The sequence below is a fragment of the Dendrobates tinctorius genome, unplaced genomic scaffold, assembly GCF_039654945.1.
Source record: "Dendrobates tinctorius isolate UK_male_01 unplaced genomic scaffold, ASM3965494v1 ptg000020l, whole genome shotgun sequence".
NCBI classification, from domain to species: Eukaryota; Metazoa; Chordata; class Amphibia; order Anura; family Dendrobatidae; genus Dendrobates; species Dendrobates tinctorius.
Genome location: NW_027361688.1, coordinates 19,452,331 through 19,469,896, shown reverse-complemented (window position 1 = coordinate 19,469,896; position 17,566 = coordinate 19,452,331).

The following is a 17,566-nucleotide window of genomic DNA, read 5'->3' as shown; positions in this document are numbered from 1 at the left end:
GCAAAATGAGCAATTGTAAGTACACAGTGCTATATAATATGATGACTACAATATATTAAGAGGATAAAAACTTTCATGGCAGGAGGAAGAGGAGGAGAAGGGCTACTTTAATGTATGTTGACATGGGGTCTTGGAAAGTGGATTTGGGACAAACAAGAACCAATTATAACAGTATACTTTCATAGTAGCCAGCCATAACTTTCTCTGGATCATAGACTGGGGTCCTGAGCAGAGGACTACCCCCTACATGTCTTTATGAGATATCCCCTTTAATAATATCTAATTATCAGTCCTTCTGTATTATCCATTGATCAGGGCTCTTCAATGTGCAGGAAAAACTGTACACAGATCTGGTCAGCGACACAATATTGAATTTTTTTTCCCTAGTCAATTTCCTATGTTATTAAAAGGACAAAGTCCATTTCCTCGTATAGATTAGTCAGTGAGTGCACGGGATTCTTCATTTCTTTTTGTTAATTACCATACTTTCCATTTTGATAACATTTGTTCACATAACTTTCTACAAATAAACCCTTATTCATGGTTCCCTATGAGATAAGACACTTGAATGTGGGTATTACATTGCTTAAAGGGGTAATAATCACCAATCTACCAATCTGAAGAATGGGGGTCCTGAACCCTCGGTTCCTCCTTACGGTGGTCATACAGTGAACAGTTGTGATAGAGCATATCCCCACTATATGCAAAGTCTTTAGGACAGTCAGTGGGCATCATTTTTCCAAATATTGGGGATTTGGACGCCCTTTCTATTGGACGGTGAGGGTCCCATGGTCTTGTGTACAATGGCGGAGCCTATATGGAGGCATACATCATTTAGGGTTTTTTTTTTAAAGTCACTTTTTTTTTGACTTATGATGTCCACAGATTTTTTTTTTCATTATTCAAAGTGGTTCAAGAAAATTAAAATGACATTTTTTTTGCTTTATTTTTATCTTCAACCTTTTTTTTTTGCTACTTTTTAACTCAAAGCCATGCCTTCTAAAATGTTCCAAAAGTTTCACAAACAAAAAAAAAATATCGGACGCATTGGTGCAAAATAATTTAGTGACTTTTCGAAAAGTTCCAAATGATAAAATGGATGAAAAAAACCTGGAAATCCTAAATGCCGCCTACAGTGGCAAACTAAAATAAAATTGATGCATAAAAAAGGCATAATGTAAAGGTGAATATGTCACAAACCAAACAACAAATGCAAAAAACACAAAAGCAACCGATGTAACCACTAATGGAGTATACAACAGTTGCAGGCTAATGTTGTGGAGGCACTATATGGAACAGACAGCAGAAGGTATTGGGCACAATTCAGACTGCACTGCATGACTTCTCCATGGTATGTTTGTATCAATATTCTCCCCTGAATTCTCCATTTTAAGTTAAATGGTTCATTAACACACAATGTCTGGGTGCTGAAGATTCTGCTGAAAGTTGAAATCTGCAACCCCTCAGTCAGCATTCTACATTACTTTGCATGGAATCAAAGAGGTGACAGAGGAAGGCATCAGAGTTAAAGGGGGCTATCCTGGTTTGGCACAAAATTCTGCAGTCAATCATCACAGGGTGCACGTTGTCCTGAATCTCCGGTGCCAGCAGCGGATGCGAACTGCACTCTTCCGGCCACATTTCGACTAGACGTGTGTGTCACTCCTGTATTGTAGTAATGTGGCAGCCTGCTCCCGGCACTGGAGAATCCTGACTCCATGCACCTTGCATGCCGTGAGGATTTACAAGTCTTCAGTCACATAGTGACTTCGGATTTTGTGTCAAACCTGGATAGCCCCTTTAACTCAGATAGGTGACATCTACAACAGCCACATCAACTTAGTATGCCGCCATTTAATACCTCTTTATAGCACTGTATATAAACATTTTTTTCTCTAAAATCCATGTGACCCTGTACTTTTTTGTGAAATCCCCCATTTATGCCTCCACATAGTGACTCCATATGTCAGTATTATGGGCCTATTTTACTTTCAAGGTACCTGCAGCTCCATACTATGTAATAGCAACCACAAATGTGCCAACATGTGAAGCCTATTTTCCTGTGGCTCCATACTATGTAGTAGCCGCATTGTATGTAGTCATAACCACTCTGTGTAGCACCATGTGGTGCTTCCGTGTGCTGTGTAGTATGTAGTATGGTGCTCTATAGTATGTAGAATGGTGCTCTGTAGTATGTAGTATGATACTCTGTAGTATGTAGTATGGTGCTCTGTAGTATGTAGTATGGTGCTCTGTAGTATGTAGTATGGTCCTCTATAGTATGTAGTATAGTGATCTGTAGTATGTAGTATGTTGCTCTGTAGTATGTAGTATGGTGCTTTGTAGTATCTAGTATAGTGTTCTATAGTGTGTAGTATGGTTCTCTGTAGTATGTGGTATGGTGCTCTATAGTATGTAGTATGATACTCTGTAGTGTGTAGTATGGTGCTTTGTAGTATCTAGTATGGTGTTCTATAGTGTGCAGTATGGTTCTCTGTAGTATGTGGTATGGTGTTCTATAGTATGTAGTATGATACTCTGTAGTGTGTAGTATGATACTCTGTAGTGTGTAGTATGGTGCTTTGTAGTATCTAGTATGGTGGTGCTCTATAGTGTGTAGTATGGTGCTCTGTAGTATGTGATATGGTGCTCTATAGTATGTGGTATGGTGCTCTTTAGTATGTAGTATGGTGCTCTGTAGTATCTAATATGGTGCTCTATAGTGTGTAGTATGGTTCTCTGTAGTATGTGGTATGGTGCTCTATAGTATGTAGTATGGTGCTTTGTAGTATCTAGTATGGTGGTGCTCTATAGTGTGTAGTATGGTGCTCTGTAGTATGTGATATGGTGCTCTATAGTATGTGGTATGGTACTCTTTAGTATGTAGTATGGTGCTTTGTAGTATCTAGTATGGTGTTCTACAGTGTGTAGTGTGGGGCTCTGTAGTATGTGATATGGTGCTCTATAGTATGTGGTATGGTACTCTTTAGTATGTAGTATGGTGTTTTGTAGTATCTAGTATGGTGCTCTATAGTGTGTAGTATGGGGCTCTGTAGTATGTTGTAAGGTGCTCTGTAGTATGTTGTATGCTGCTCTGTAGTATGTTTTAAGGTGCTCTGTAGTATGTAGTATGGTGCTCTGTAGTATGTGGTATGGTGCTCTATAGTATCTAGTATGTGCTCTATAGTGTGTAGTATGGTGCTCTATAGTGTGTAGTATGGTTCTCTGTAGTATGTGGTATGGTGCTCTATAGTATGTAGTATGTAGTATGGTGCTTTGTAGTATCTAGTATGGTGGTGCTCTATAGTGTGTAGTATGGTGCTCTGTAGTATGTGATATGGTGCTCTATAGTATGTGGTATGGTACTCTTTAGTATGTAGTATGGTGCTTTGTAGTATCTAGTATGGTGTTCTACAGTGTGTAGTATGGTGCTCTGTAGTGTGTGGTATGGTGCTCTATAGTATGTGGTATGGTACTCTTTAGTATGTAGTATGGTGCTTTGTAGTATCTACTATGGTGTTCTGTAGTATGTTGTATGGTGCTCTGTAGTATGTTGTATGGTGCTCTGTAGTATGTAGTATGGTCCTCTATAGTGTGTAGTATGGTGCTCTGTAGTATGTGGTATGGTACTCTTTAGTATGTAGTATGGTGCTTTGTAGTATCTAGTATGGTGCTCTATAGTGTGTAGTATGGTGCTCTGTAGTATGTGGTATGGTGCTCTGTAGTATGTGGTATGGTGCTCTACAGTATGTAGTATGGTGCTCTGTAGTATGTAGTATGGTGCTTTGTAGTATCTACTATGGTGCTCTGTAGTATGTTGTATGGTGCTCTGTAGTATGTTGTATGGTGCTCTGTAGTATGTTGTATGGTGCTCTGTAGTATGTAGTATGCCATCACTCCATTTGCCTCTATATGGCCCCACAGTATTTCACTCTATTATGGCGGTATTGTCACCTAGACGTATCTGGATCCCTGTACTATGTAGCCGAAACCTTCCCGTGTATCGGTATTCTTCCCTAGAAGTACATGTTGCTTCCTACTATGTAGCCATATTGTGCTGCCATGTGGTCACATTGTATGTCTTAGTATTGCAGTGTTTTTCTTCATGAAAAGTAACTACAGCTTCGAACAATGTAGCTGTAGTCCTTCAATTTGCGCCATATAGTGCACACATATGTGATTGTATTACACAGCAGATTCCATATCCCTGCTTATCAATCGGAAGCACGCATAGGCACACCATGGCCTCATGCACTTCTATGGATGCCATATTACGGCCCTAATCGTCTCGGAGCTCGTATACATCCGCTATATGACATAAAAATGAGATACAAAACAACAAACTCGCACAATTAAGTGTTACCAGTCTCACATCGAGCTACGCTCTCCCTGACATTTCATCCATCTAATGTTTGCAGATGAATTGCCGGTCAGGTTCTGTGAAGTTCAAAGTGTTTGTATCGTTCTTGTGAATTCATAGATTTCCTGTGCGGGGATTTTCTTCTGATCCTGTAAATTCAATATGGCCGCGCTGCACTTTTGATTTGCAGCCTCACTGTTCAATTTGGTAGCGTTTCTTGCTACTCTTTCAGACTTTTTAATGTCGTAAGCTATTAAGTAAAAAGGAAATTCAAATCCCATCAGAAAGCCGGAAACACAGGAGACCGGATAAAGGGAATCAGAAAGAAAAATTGGCAAATGCCAACGAGGACCCGGAGTGTTAGCGAGAAATAAATATTTCATCAATGTCACTAACTGGTGAATCTTTAATGATTTGTCTACAGAGACTGTATATATATATATACAGTGCCAAGAAGGCTGGCTAATATCTATCTATCTATCTATCTATCTATCTATCTATCTATCTATCTGTCTGTCTGTCTGTCTGTCTATCTATCTATCTATTGATCTATCTTATCTATCTATTATCTATCTGTCTATTATCTATTATCTATCTATTATCTAACTATTATTATTATTATTTATTATTATAGCGCCATTTATTCCATGGCGCTTTACATGTGAGGAGGGGTATACATAATACATACAAGTACAGTAATCTTACATAACAAGTCATAACTGGTACAGGAGAAGAGAGGACCCTGCCCGCGAAGGCTCACAGTCTACAAGGGATGGGTGAGGATACAGTAGGCGAGGGTAGAGCTGGTCATGCAGCGGTTTGGTGGATTGGTGGTTACTGCAGGTTGTAGGCTTGTCGGAAGAGGTAGGTCTTCAGGTTCTTTTCGAAGGTTTCCATGGTAGGTGAGAGTCTGATATGTTGTGGTAGAAAGTTCCAGAGTAGGGGGAAAGCGCGGGAGAAATCTTGTATGCGATTGTGGAAAGAGGAGATAAGAGGGGAGTACAGAAGGAGATCTTGTGAGGATCGGAGGTTTCGTGCAGGTAAGTACCGGGAGACGAGGTCACAGATGTATGGAGGACTCAGGTTGTGGATGGCTTTGTATGTCATGGTTAGGGTTTTGAACTGGAGTCTTTGGGTAATGAGGAGCCAGTGCAGGGATTGACAGAGGGGAGGGGCCGGGGAATAGCGGGGGGACAGGTGGATTAGTCGGGCAGCAGAGTTTAGAATAGATTGGAGGGGTGCAAGAGTGTTAGAGGGGAGGCCACAGAGCAGGAGGTTGCAGTAGTCAAGGCGGGAGATGATGAGGGCATGGACTAGGGTTTTTGCAGATTCTTGCTTGAGGAATGTACGGATTCGTGAAATATTTTTCAGTTGAAATCGGCAGGAAGTGGAAAGGGCTTGGATATGTGGCTTGAAAGAGAGATCAGTGTCAAGGATAACCCCGAGGCAGCAAGCTTGTGGGACTGGAGAGAGTGGGCAGCCATTTACTTTAAAGGATAGGTCTGTTGGAGGAGTTGAGTGAGATAAGGGAAAGATGAATAATTCTGTTTTGTTCATATTAAGTTTAAGAAATCTAGCGGAGAAGAAGGATGAAATAGCAGACAGACATTGAGGGATTCTGTTTAGTAGGGAGGTGATATCTGGTCCAGAGATGTAGATCTGTGTGTCATCAGCATAGAGATGATACTGAAAGCCATGAGATTCTATGAGCTGTCCGAGGCCGAAGGTGTAAATGGAGAAGAGCAGAGGCCCTAGTACTGAACCTTGCGGGACTCCGACGGATAGGTGGCGCGGTGAGGAGGTGGTGTGCGAGTGGGAAATGCTGAATGTCCGGTCTGTTAGGTTTGACGCAATCAAAGATAGGGCCAAGTCTGTGATATCAAGAGATGAGAGGGTCTGTAGTAATAGGGAATGGTCCACTGTGTCAAAGGCAGAGGACAGGTCCAGGAGGAGGTGGAAAGAGTAGTGTCGCTTGGCCTTGGCAGTTAATAGGTCATTGGTGACCTTAGTTAGGGCAGTTTCAGTGGAGTGGTGTGGCCGGAAGTCAGATTGTAAGTGGTCAAGGAGGGAACAAGAAGAGAGGTGGGAGGACAGTTCAAGATTGACATGTTGTTCCATTAGTTTTGAGGCATAGGGGAGAAGTGATATAGGGTGATAGCTAGATACAGAGGATGGGTCAAGCGAGAGCTTTTTAAGGATAGGTGTGATTGAGGCATGTTTAAAGCTTGAGGGGAAAACACCAGTTGTTAGTGATAGGTTGAAGAGGTGTGTTAGGGTTGGGATGAAGACTGTGGTGAGGTTTGGGATGAAGTGGGATGGGATCGGGTCAAGTGCACAGGTAGTGAGATGTGATCTTGAGAGTAAACTGGAGAGTCATTCTTCTGTAATGGTGGAGAAGTTGGTTTTGGAGGAGGAGGGCAGGGCAGTTAGGAGGAAGGGCTCTGGGGCTTGTTGACCAAAACTGTATCTGATGTTATCAATCTTCTCCTTGAAAAATGAGGCAAAGTCTTCAGCTGAGATGAGTGGGGAGGGAGGAGGTGCTGGGGGGCTGAGGAGAGAATTGAAGATGTTGAATAACTGTTTAGGGTTGTGAGACAGGGAGGATATGAGAGATGAGAAGTAGCTTTGTTTTGCTGCGAGTGTGGCCTTGAAAGTAGTGAGGGACTGTTTGAATGCGATGAAATCCTCATTGAAGTGGGATCTTTTCCATCTCTGCTCAGCAGCCCTGGAAGCTTGCCTCAGTTCTTTGGTCAGGCTGGTGTGCCAGGGCTGTCTGTTGATATTGTCTGTCTGTCTGTCTGTCTGTCTATCTATCTATCTATCTATCTATCTATCTATCTATCTATCTTTTCTGTTCCTGCTCTATTATCGGGGCCAAACATTTACTTTAAGAAGGGGTTGTCCTATTAGTGGACAACCGCTTTAATAACAAAGTCACTGAGTCCGCTAGTATTATATTCCTCCAGAACATGGTGCTGATGAGTTTTTAGCAATCAGTCATCCCCTATTTCCATTGTGTGCAAGTAGAAGCACCACAAATATCAAATCTAGGAACACTGGTGCCATTGTTTGTATTTTTACCCCCTTCCCGACATGTGATGTACACGTATAGAGTCCACTCTGGTGGGTTCCGGCTGTGTTATACAGCTTCTATCTACCTGCAACTGGCATGATCAGAGATATCTCCAATGCCTGACAGTTTAATGAGGACCTTTCACTTAAAGGGGTGATCCACTTTTGAGGAATTTGTTTTTTTTTATATTAAATTCATGTATTTGGGATTAACAATAATTTTGGAAATTGGGTTCCATTACAACGTTTGACTTTTACAGGCTTTTTGGTTCCTTCTTCATTCAGCTTTGATGGGGTCTGTAGTCATAAATCACAACAGCAGGCCTAAGAAAAAGACAAATAAGAGTTACCGACTCCCCATCCGCCTGTCAGAAGGAGCTCACTGTCATATTCTGAGTGAGCTCTTCTGCAGCCAGCAATACACAGAGGAGCAAAAAGACCTCGTTCCAAAGTAAAGTTTCATTTTTAACCAACTGGGCGTATACATGTGTTTCGATTGGCCAGGATCAGAGTCATTATGACACTAGCAAGAATAAAAGCTTATTAATTTGCTATAATGAGAACGTGGTCCCTTCACCTGGTCAGTTTTTGTTTTTTTTTGTTGGATGGATAGGAAAGACAAATGTTCAGAATCGGAACATCTTAAAAATGGGGTTTGATTTAAAGGGTCCAAGGATGCCATGTCAGAAACTGGTGCTTTTGCTGTAAGAAGGGGCCAGGACAGTAGTGGTGGCCGAGGGCACCAGAGCCTTGGTGTCCTGGCCTCTTCCCACAGGAAAATTGTCAGCTTCTACCGGCGTACCTGTTTGTGGTCCTAGTTCACCGTCAAGGATTCCACAGCGGTGTTGCACAGCTCCTGTACACTTAGTTTCGGTGCATAGGGTTGAAAGAACAGACACAGATACCGGTTCTGATGCCAAATCAACGATTTTACTTTTCTCTTCAATGGTCCCAGGCACATAAGTAACATTACAGTCCACACAGCATTCCTCCTGCACTTTCCCTTTCCTGCTTTCTTTGTCCTCACGCACATTAAGGGGTAGTAGCGCCCTAGGCGGTACTGCAGCATCACTCCTGTAGGACCTCAAGACATAGGGGATCCCGTTCATCCGTTTCGCCCCGCACTTACAAGCTTCAACCCTATTTAAGATCTTCCACATTATGAATATTCTGCGCCCTGCACAACTGTTAGACGAAGTAATTCTCTCCTTTCATTGCTGCTGTGATAAACCGTAACTCCCGGGGTGCTTAGGTCTCTTCCAGCACCCGTCTGACTGTGCCCGTGCACTTCTCTTTCAACAGAAAGTTTCGTAGCTGCTATGTCATCCTGGGCCTAGAGCCCTTGTGGACCTTCGGGCGTCTTCACCCTTCTCACCTATTCCTATCTCCTACACTTGCTTACCCCATAGCAGCTCCTCCTACAGTTAACCCTATTTGAACTTCCTATCAGCTATACCTAATAAGGCCCACTAGTATTCCCCCATCTAGTGGCCCATGACAGAATTACACTTACCCATATCTAGGAACTCTATACTAATACTGCCCTCCTCTAATGACCCCAAAGGATGCACCAGCTTACCTTAATCTATACATGATATGTAAAACATTTTAGAGCATAATATATTACAATATATTACAGTCTCGACAACATGGTAACACATACATTACGTGGCAGTACCAATAAGACGGGCGGTAATATACATGCTCGTGTAGCAGTACCGCTAGCATTGTTCACATCAAATAACAACATATATACATAGGACTTCTTAAAGGGGTGATCTTAAAGGGGATGTCTTACTTCATTCCCCTACTTTGCCACCTCTTCATGATGGAATCATCAGCCGCTCTTTCCTAATATCCAAATCGTTCCTGCTCCTAAGCCTTTCCAACTCCAATATTCTTGTATCCAAAACCAAAGCCGTTTCCCATTCTCGGAGAATATCTATCATTGTTCTCTCCTAAATGTCTCAATTAGCCATTATTTTGGCATAGAGCTATGATGTCAGCAGTCATCTGAAGAGATGTTCTCCGCTTGGAGGGTCATATAAAGAAAAAAAAGGAAAAAAGGCAAAAAATTGTGTTCTAGACATGAGCGATTCTACAAAAATGTACAGTTTTCATACATTGCCTACTTTTGTTAAAAAAATATATGCTGCATTTTTTTTTCATTATCACCCATATTGAAAAGTGTAGTTGGCGTCACTAATTAATAAAAAGTAACACAGTTGTGCACCTACCGTGCCCTGAAAAAAGTGTTTATACCCTGTGAATTTTCCTCATTTTTTCACATTACACCCACAAACTTATTTTATTGGGCTTTTATACGATATACAACACAAAGTCCCAAGTATTTGTGAAGTATAAAGGAAATTATACAAGTGTTTTCTACTTATTTTAAAAATATAAACGTGAAAATTGTGATGTGGATTTGTATTCAGTCTCCTGTATTCTGATAGCCCTAAATAAAATCCTAAGTGACCAATTGTCTCCCCATAATTAGTAAGTTGAGTCCAACTGTGTGTAATGTATTCTCAGTATAACTACAGCTGTTCTGTGCAGACCTCAGAGGTCTGTTTGAGAACATTAGGGATCAAACGGCATCATGAAAACCAAGGAGCACACCGGAGAGGTCAGGGATAAAGTTGTGGAGAAGAGTAAAGCAGGGTTAGGTTATTGAAAAAAAAGCTACAGATCTCACGGAGCACTATTCAATCCATCATCAAAAAATGAAAGGAGAATGGAACAACTACAAATCTATCAAGACATGGCTGTGTACCTAAACTGACATTCCAAGCAAGGAGAGCACTAATTAGAGAACAAGTCAGGAGGCCCATGGTCACTCTGGAGGAGATGCAGTGATCCACAGCTCAGGTAATGAATCTGTCCACAGGACAACTATTAGTTGTATACTCCACAAAAATGGCATTTTTGTAAGAAAGCCATAAGAACTCCCGTCTGCAGGTTGCAAAAAGCCGTGTAGGGGGCAAAACTAGCATGTGCTGGACTATGCATGGAGCATGATAAGTGGGGGCCATGACAATGATTTGGTATCACCAGGAAAAGGAGCATCTAGGTACAGTAGTTGACAGAATCCCTGGATCTTCTATTGATTAGCTGGCCTGGTGCATAATGATTGTTGCGATGTGACAAACCAGGCTGGCTAATCAAAAGAAGATCCATTGATGCGGTCAGAGAGGAAGCTGTTTTCGTGGCTCCCATTCAATGGCCACAGATTACTGATGTTACATACCAATTCTAATGATGATATATACCGGCTAAACATATCGAAAAAGGGCAATCTTTTGCAATAAAATAGGTATGTCAGAGAACATATTGGAAATTACTCCAACCTGATGTGATGTGAACAGAGCCATTGAGCGGGATTCTAACCTCGTCACTCCGGGATTTTTCCACTTTATTGCACAGGTTGCAGCAGAATAGATATAAAACCTTTACAAAAGCATTGTAGAATTTAGTCTGTACTGATTTCAAAGCTGCGAAAAAGGGTGAAAATGAAGTTTTATCTTTGTAGAATGAATAAACTGCAGTTTTCTAATATAATTCATGTATCAACTTCTTATAGTTTTCACTATTACATTATTTGGTTATTTAAACAAGCTTTATGATTGGGGATAACCCCTCTCTTCCCAAAACAGTTGGTTTAAAAAGAAAAAAAAAAAAAAAAAGCAACAAACAAGAAAGTCTTCCCTCTTTGTTTCCAGAGTTGAGACTCTGTCGCTGCTCCTGGTATCTGTTATTGTCTACAATGCTACATTCACTCCAGGAGATGCAATCAGAAAATCGAATATGGCTTTATATAGGAATAAAAATACAGAAGAAAAGATGTCCCATATGGGAATGATGATGGAGATGATGACAGTTTCAGTCTGAGTGCCATCTTTCAAAACATCGGATTGCATTCTGACCAATGTTATTCAATGAGTGCAGCATTATTTGCCTCCGATAATTGGATGGCACTCACCTATTTATATCTATGGGTTGGCCAATTCATGTGAGCCCAAACAGCCAGCAACAAGGCATATGTGTCCACATTGACATAGTAACATAGTTAGTAAGGCCGAAAAAAGACATTAGTCCATCCAGTTCAGCCTATAAAATTCTGTCAGAATAAATCCCCAGATCTACGTTCTTCTAAAGAACCTAACAATAACTGTAAGATACAATATTGTTACGCTCCAGGAAGACATCCACGCCTCTGTTGAACCCTTCGACTGAGTTCGCCATCACCACCTCCTCAGACAGGGAATTACAGATTCTCACTGCCCTAACTGTAAAGAATCCTCTTCTATGTTGGTGGAAAAACCTTTTCTCCTCCAGACGCAGAGAATGCCCCCTTGTGACCGTCACATTCCTTGGTATAAACAGATCCTCGGAGAGATATTGTGTTGTCCCCTTATATACTTCTACATGGTAATTAGATCGCCCCTCAGTCGTCTTTTTTCTAGACTAAATAATCCTAATTTTGCTAATCTCTCTGGATATTGTAGTTCCCCCATCCCCTTTATTAATTTTGTTGCCCTCCGTTGTACCCGCTCTAGTTCCATTATATCCTTCCTGAGCACCGGTGCCCAAAACTGTACACAGAACTCCATGTGCGGTCTAACCAGGGATTTGTACAGAGGCAGTATAATGCTCTCATCATGTGTATCCAGACCTCTTTTAATGCACCCCATGATCCTGTTTGCCTTGGCAGCCGCTGCCTGGCACTTGCTGCTCCAGGTAAGTTTATCATTAACTAGGATCCCCAAGTCCTTCTCCATGTCAGATTTACCCAGTGGTTTACCGTTCAGTGTGTAATGGTGATATTGATTCCTTCTTCCCATGTGTATAACCTTACATTTATCATTATTAAACTGCATCTGCCACCTTTCGGCCCAAGTTCCCAACTTATCCAGATCCATCTGTAGCAGAATACTATCTTCTCTTGTATTGACTGCTTTACATAGTTTTGTATCATCTGCAAATATCGATATTTTACTGTGCAAACCTTCTACCAGATCGTTAATAAATATGTTGAAGAGAATAGGTCCCAACACCGACCCCTGCGGTCCCCACTGGTCACAGCGACCCAGTTAGAGAATATACCATTTATAACCACCCTCTGCTTTCTATCACTAAGCCAGTTACTTACCCATTTACACACATTTTCCCCCAGACCCAGCATTCTCATTTTGTGCACCAACCTCTTGTGTGGCACGGTATCAAACGCTTTGGAAAAATCAAGATATACCACATCCAATGACTCACCTTGGTCCAGTCTATAACTTACCTCTTCATAAAAGCTGATTAGATTGGTTTGACAGGAGCGACTCCTCATAAACCCATGCTGATATGGCGTTAAACAGTTATTCTCATTGAGATAATCCAGAATAACATCCCTCAGAAACTCTTCAAATATTTTACCAACAATAGAAGTTAGACTTACAGGCCTATAATTTCCAGGTTCACTTTTAGAGCCCTTTTTGAATATTGGTACCATATTTGCTATGCGCCAGTCCTGTGGAACAGACCCCGTCGCTATAGAGTCTCTAAATATAAGAAATAATGGTTTGTCTATTACATTAATTAGTTCTCTTAGTACTCGTGGGTGTATGCCATCCGGACCCAGAGATTTATCTATTTTAATCTTATTTAGCCGGATTTGCACCTCTTCTTGGGTCTCCTCTGTGGAGCTGTATATGCTCCAACCCCAGTGTCTCCTGTGTAATGTATATGCTCCAGCCCCAGCATCTCCTGTGTGTGATGTACAGTCATATGTTAAAGTTTGGGCACCCCTATTAATGTTAACCTTTTTTCTTTATAACAATTTTGGTTTTTGCAACAGCTATTTCAGTTTCATATATCTAATAACTGATGGACTCAGTTATATTTCTGGATTCAAATGAGGTTTATTGTACTAACAGAAAATGTGCAATCTGCATTTTAACAAAATTTGACCGGTTCAAAAGTATGGGCACCTCAACATAAAAGTGACATTAATATTTCGTAGATCCTCCTTTTGCAAAAATAACAGCCTCTAGTCGCTTCCTGTAGCTATTAATGAGTTCCTGGATCCTGGATGAAGGTATTTGTGACCATTCCTGTTTACAAAACAATTCCAGTTCAGTTAAGTTTGATGGTCGCCGAGCATGAACAGCCCGCTTCAAATCATCCCACAGATGTTCAATGATATTCAGGTCTGGGGACTGGGATGGCCATTCCAGAACATTGTAATTGTTCCTCTGCATGAATGCCTGCGTAGATTTGGAGCGGTGTTTTGGATCATTGTCTTGCTGAAATATCCATCCCCTGCGTAACTTCAACTTCGTCACTGATTCTTGCACATTATTGTCAAGAATCTGCTGATACTGAGTTGAATCCATCCGACCCTCAACTTTAACAAGATTCCCGATGCCGGCATTGGCCACACAGCCCCAAAGCATGATGGAACCTCCACCAAATTTTACTGTGGGTAGCAAGTGTTTTTCTTGGAATGATGTGTTTTTTAGTCTCCATGCATAACGCCTTTTTGTATGACCAAACAACTCAATCTTTGTTTCATCAGTCCACAGGACCTTCTTCCAAAATGTAACTGGCTTGTCCAAATGTGCTTTTGCATACCTCAGGCGACTCTGTTTGTGGCGTGCTTGCAGAAACGGCTTCTTTCGCATCACTCTCCCATACAGCTTCTCCTTGTGCAAAGTGCGCTGTATTGTTGACCGATGCACAGTGACACGATCTGCAGCAAGATGATGCTGCAGGTCTTTGGAGGTGGTCTGTGGATTGTCCTTGACTGTTCTCACCATTCTTCTCTGCCTTTCTGATATTTTTCTTGGCCTGCCACTTCTGGGCTTAACAAGAACTGAACCTGTGTTCTTCCATTTCCTTACTATGTTCCTCACAGTGGAAACTGACAGGTTAAATCTCTGAAACAACTTTTTGTACCCTTCCCCTGAAAAGCTATGTTGAATAATCTTTGTTTTCAGATCATTTGAGAGTTGTTTTGAGGAGCCCATGATGCCACTCTTCATAGGAGAATCAAATAGGAGAACTACTTGCAAGTGGCCACCTTAAATACCTTTTCTCATGATTTGATACACCTGGCTATGAAGTTCAAAGCTCAATGAGATTACAAAACCAATTTAGTGCTTCAGGAAGTCAGCAAAAAGTAGTTATGAGTGTTCAAATCAAGAAAATGATAAGGGTGCCCATACTTTTGCACTGGTCAAATTTTGTTAAAATGCAGAGTGCACATTTTCTGTTAGTACAATAAACCTCATTTGAATCCAGAAATATAACTGAGTCCATCAGTTATTAGATATATGAAACTGAAATAGCTGTTGCAAAAACCAAAATTGTTATAAAGAAAAAAGGTTAACATTAATAGGGGTGCCCAAACTTTAACATATGACTGTATGTGCTCCAGCCCAAACGTCTACTGTGTGTTTTATATGCTCCAGCCCCAGCTTCTCCTGTGTGATGTATATGCTCCAGCCCCAGCATCTCCTGTGTGATGTATGTGCTCCAGCCCAAGCGTCTACTGTGTGCTTTATATGCTCCAGCCCCAGCTTCTCCTGTGTGATGTATATACTCCAGCCCCAGCGTCTCCTGTGTGATGTATATGTTCCAGCCCCAGCATCTCCTGTGTGATGTACATGCTCTAGTCCCAGCATCTCCTGTGTAATGTATATGCTCCAGCCCCAGCATCTCCTGTGTGATGTATATGCTCCAGCCCCAGCATCTCCTGTGTGATGTATATGCTCCAGCCCCAGCATCCCCTGTGTGATGTACATGCTCCAGTTCCAGCATCTCCTGTGTGATGCATTTGCTCCAGCCCCAGCCTCTCCTGAGTGATGTATATGCTCCAGCCCCAGCATCTCCTGTGTGATGCATATGCTCCAGCCCCAGCATCTCCTGTGTGATGCATATGCTCCAGCACCAGCATCTCCAGTGTGATGTATATGCTCCAGCCCCAGCATCTCTTGTGTGAAGTATATGCTCCAGCAATGCTTCTATGGGATATACTGCCTACCTCCCATTGCTGGAGTTCTAGAAATATTACATGATCAGTTATGAATTTCCCACTGTGAGAAGACCTGCCATGTAATATACATCTGTGTTCAGAACATACTGCTGCTAGTCCTTTTCAAAATTTATCGCAAAGAATTGACTGCGCTCCAGACCAAAGCAAATCTGGAAAAGCAGTTGTGAACAGCAAAATCATCAATACCACCTAACATCGTCACACCAGAAAGAAGCAGCCCCAGCCATCACATTAGGGGTGAGTTAATGAAATGTTTGACCAAATATAACAGAGAAAATTTCAAGTTGATATTTTTTTACGACGCCCGACTGATGGTATAAATATCGAAATGGCACCTGGCAGAAAAAAGGTTCCCCTCCAATGATATACTGTATATGATCATTTAGATAGTGCTTTTTCAGGGGGGTCCTATGCAAGACCCACCTGAAAAAGCACTAACTAAATGCTCAAAAGAGTGAGCAAGAAATGTTGCGTGCACAAACCCTAATTCTTAATCTTGGTTATCTCTTAGGTCAAACTTAACACTTTGTTATCAAATGTTTTCAACCCTCCGAACGTGTTGCACTAGACAGTTCTTTATGTAGATTTTCCCTGTATATTTTTCAGGTCACCTTTCCGGTGGGAATTACAGTAAAAAATATTCCTTCTAGAGCAAGACCATGAGGATCACGAAGAAGGTGCCCCAGATAGACTAATGATCCCATCTAACAAAGGACTGTCACTGGGGGTCTATCCATCAAGCCCTCCTGTAATTAGCAGCTACTTCTTACTACTAATTGGTCTATTTGGCTAAAAGGCGATGTACATTACATCCAATTTTCACGGCTCTAATAAAAGATATCACACTTTTTAGCTCTAAAGTCATTTTCTTCCAAGGATACTCTCATTATGAATATTCAGAAGTTTAGTCATTGTTGTGAATGAATTTATTCATTGTGAATATATAGATTTGCTATTACCATTACATTAATAAATTGTGCCAAGAAACTCGGCTTATAAAACTGCTCTACGTCTCCCGGGATTATAAATGATAATTATGGCATATGAAAAAGCTATGGCCAGGATCTGAATTTCTACCCAATTTCAAGGGCTCAGTCTTCAGTGTACCACCAACTATAGACATCAGTTTGTTTTTCGGTGTAAAATCAAAGTTCTTTATTGGAATTTTAGACAAAATATTATTATAGAAAGGGGTTGTCCCATTTTAAATATTTATGACATATTGTCAGGACAACTCTGAAAATGGCAAAGCAAGAGCGCTTGACACTTTTCAGTGCTCACGTGGAAAGGAGTTGAGAAAGCTGAGCATGCGTGACCGCCTCTCCACCCTTGGTAGTCTACGATGAGGCCATCATATCTTTAAGATACGTGAGGGTCCCAGCAGTAGATGATATGTAGATATGTCATAAGTTACAGACCGGACAACCCCCTTTTCTCAGGGGAAGACACTGATAGAAGTAGAGAGACAGTTACTCTCCCCTGGCCATATTTTGGGACCCCATTACTTTGAATGAGAATTTGATGGTTTGACCTTAAGGCAAGATCCAGTCCTTTGTTTGCTAATGTTAAAGGGTTATTCCTATAATTACAAGTTTTCTTCTGACCATTGGGGGTCCCGATCCTAGAGTTCGGACGCCTGCTCTGCCTCCGCTCCATTAGTTGTCAATGAACCTGTCAGAAAGATCTGTACAGTGCTTGATATGCTCCAGTGATGTATACCTATGGTACGGATGTGACAGGAGCTGTCATGCGCCTCTCACCCTAATGACGTGTGCCTAGTTAATGTATTGGAACGCAAATTATGTTTATGTGTACCTTGCCTATAATAATGTTATTATTATATTGAGGAAGGTGTTAAGGTAAGGAAATAGGACTTAGATGTAAAAGATAAGATAAGGAAGTAGCTAGGATTGTGTTTAGTATAGTGGAGGGTACTGTAGTATAGGAAATAGTTATATACAGTTAGTTAATGGTTAAACATAGATGAGTACAGCCCCATAGTAAGGAATTTCCCAGTTGGCAAAGAAAGGAGCAGTAAAGAGAATAGGACACTTTCTGGTAGTTAATTAGTTAGTTAGTTGGTTAGTTGG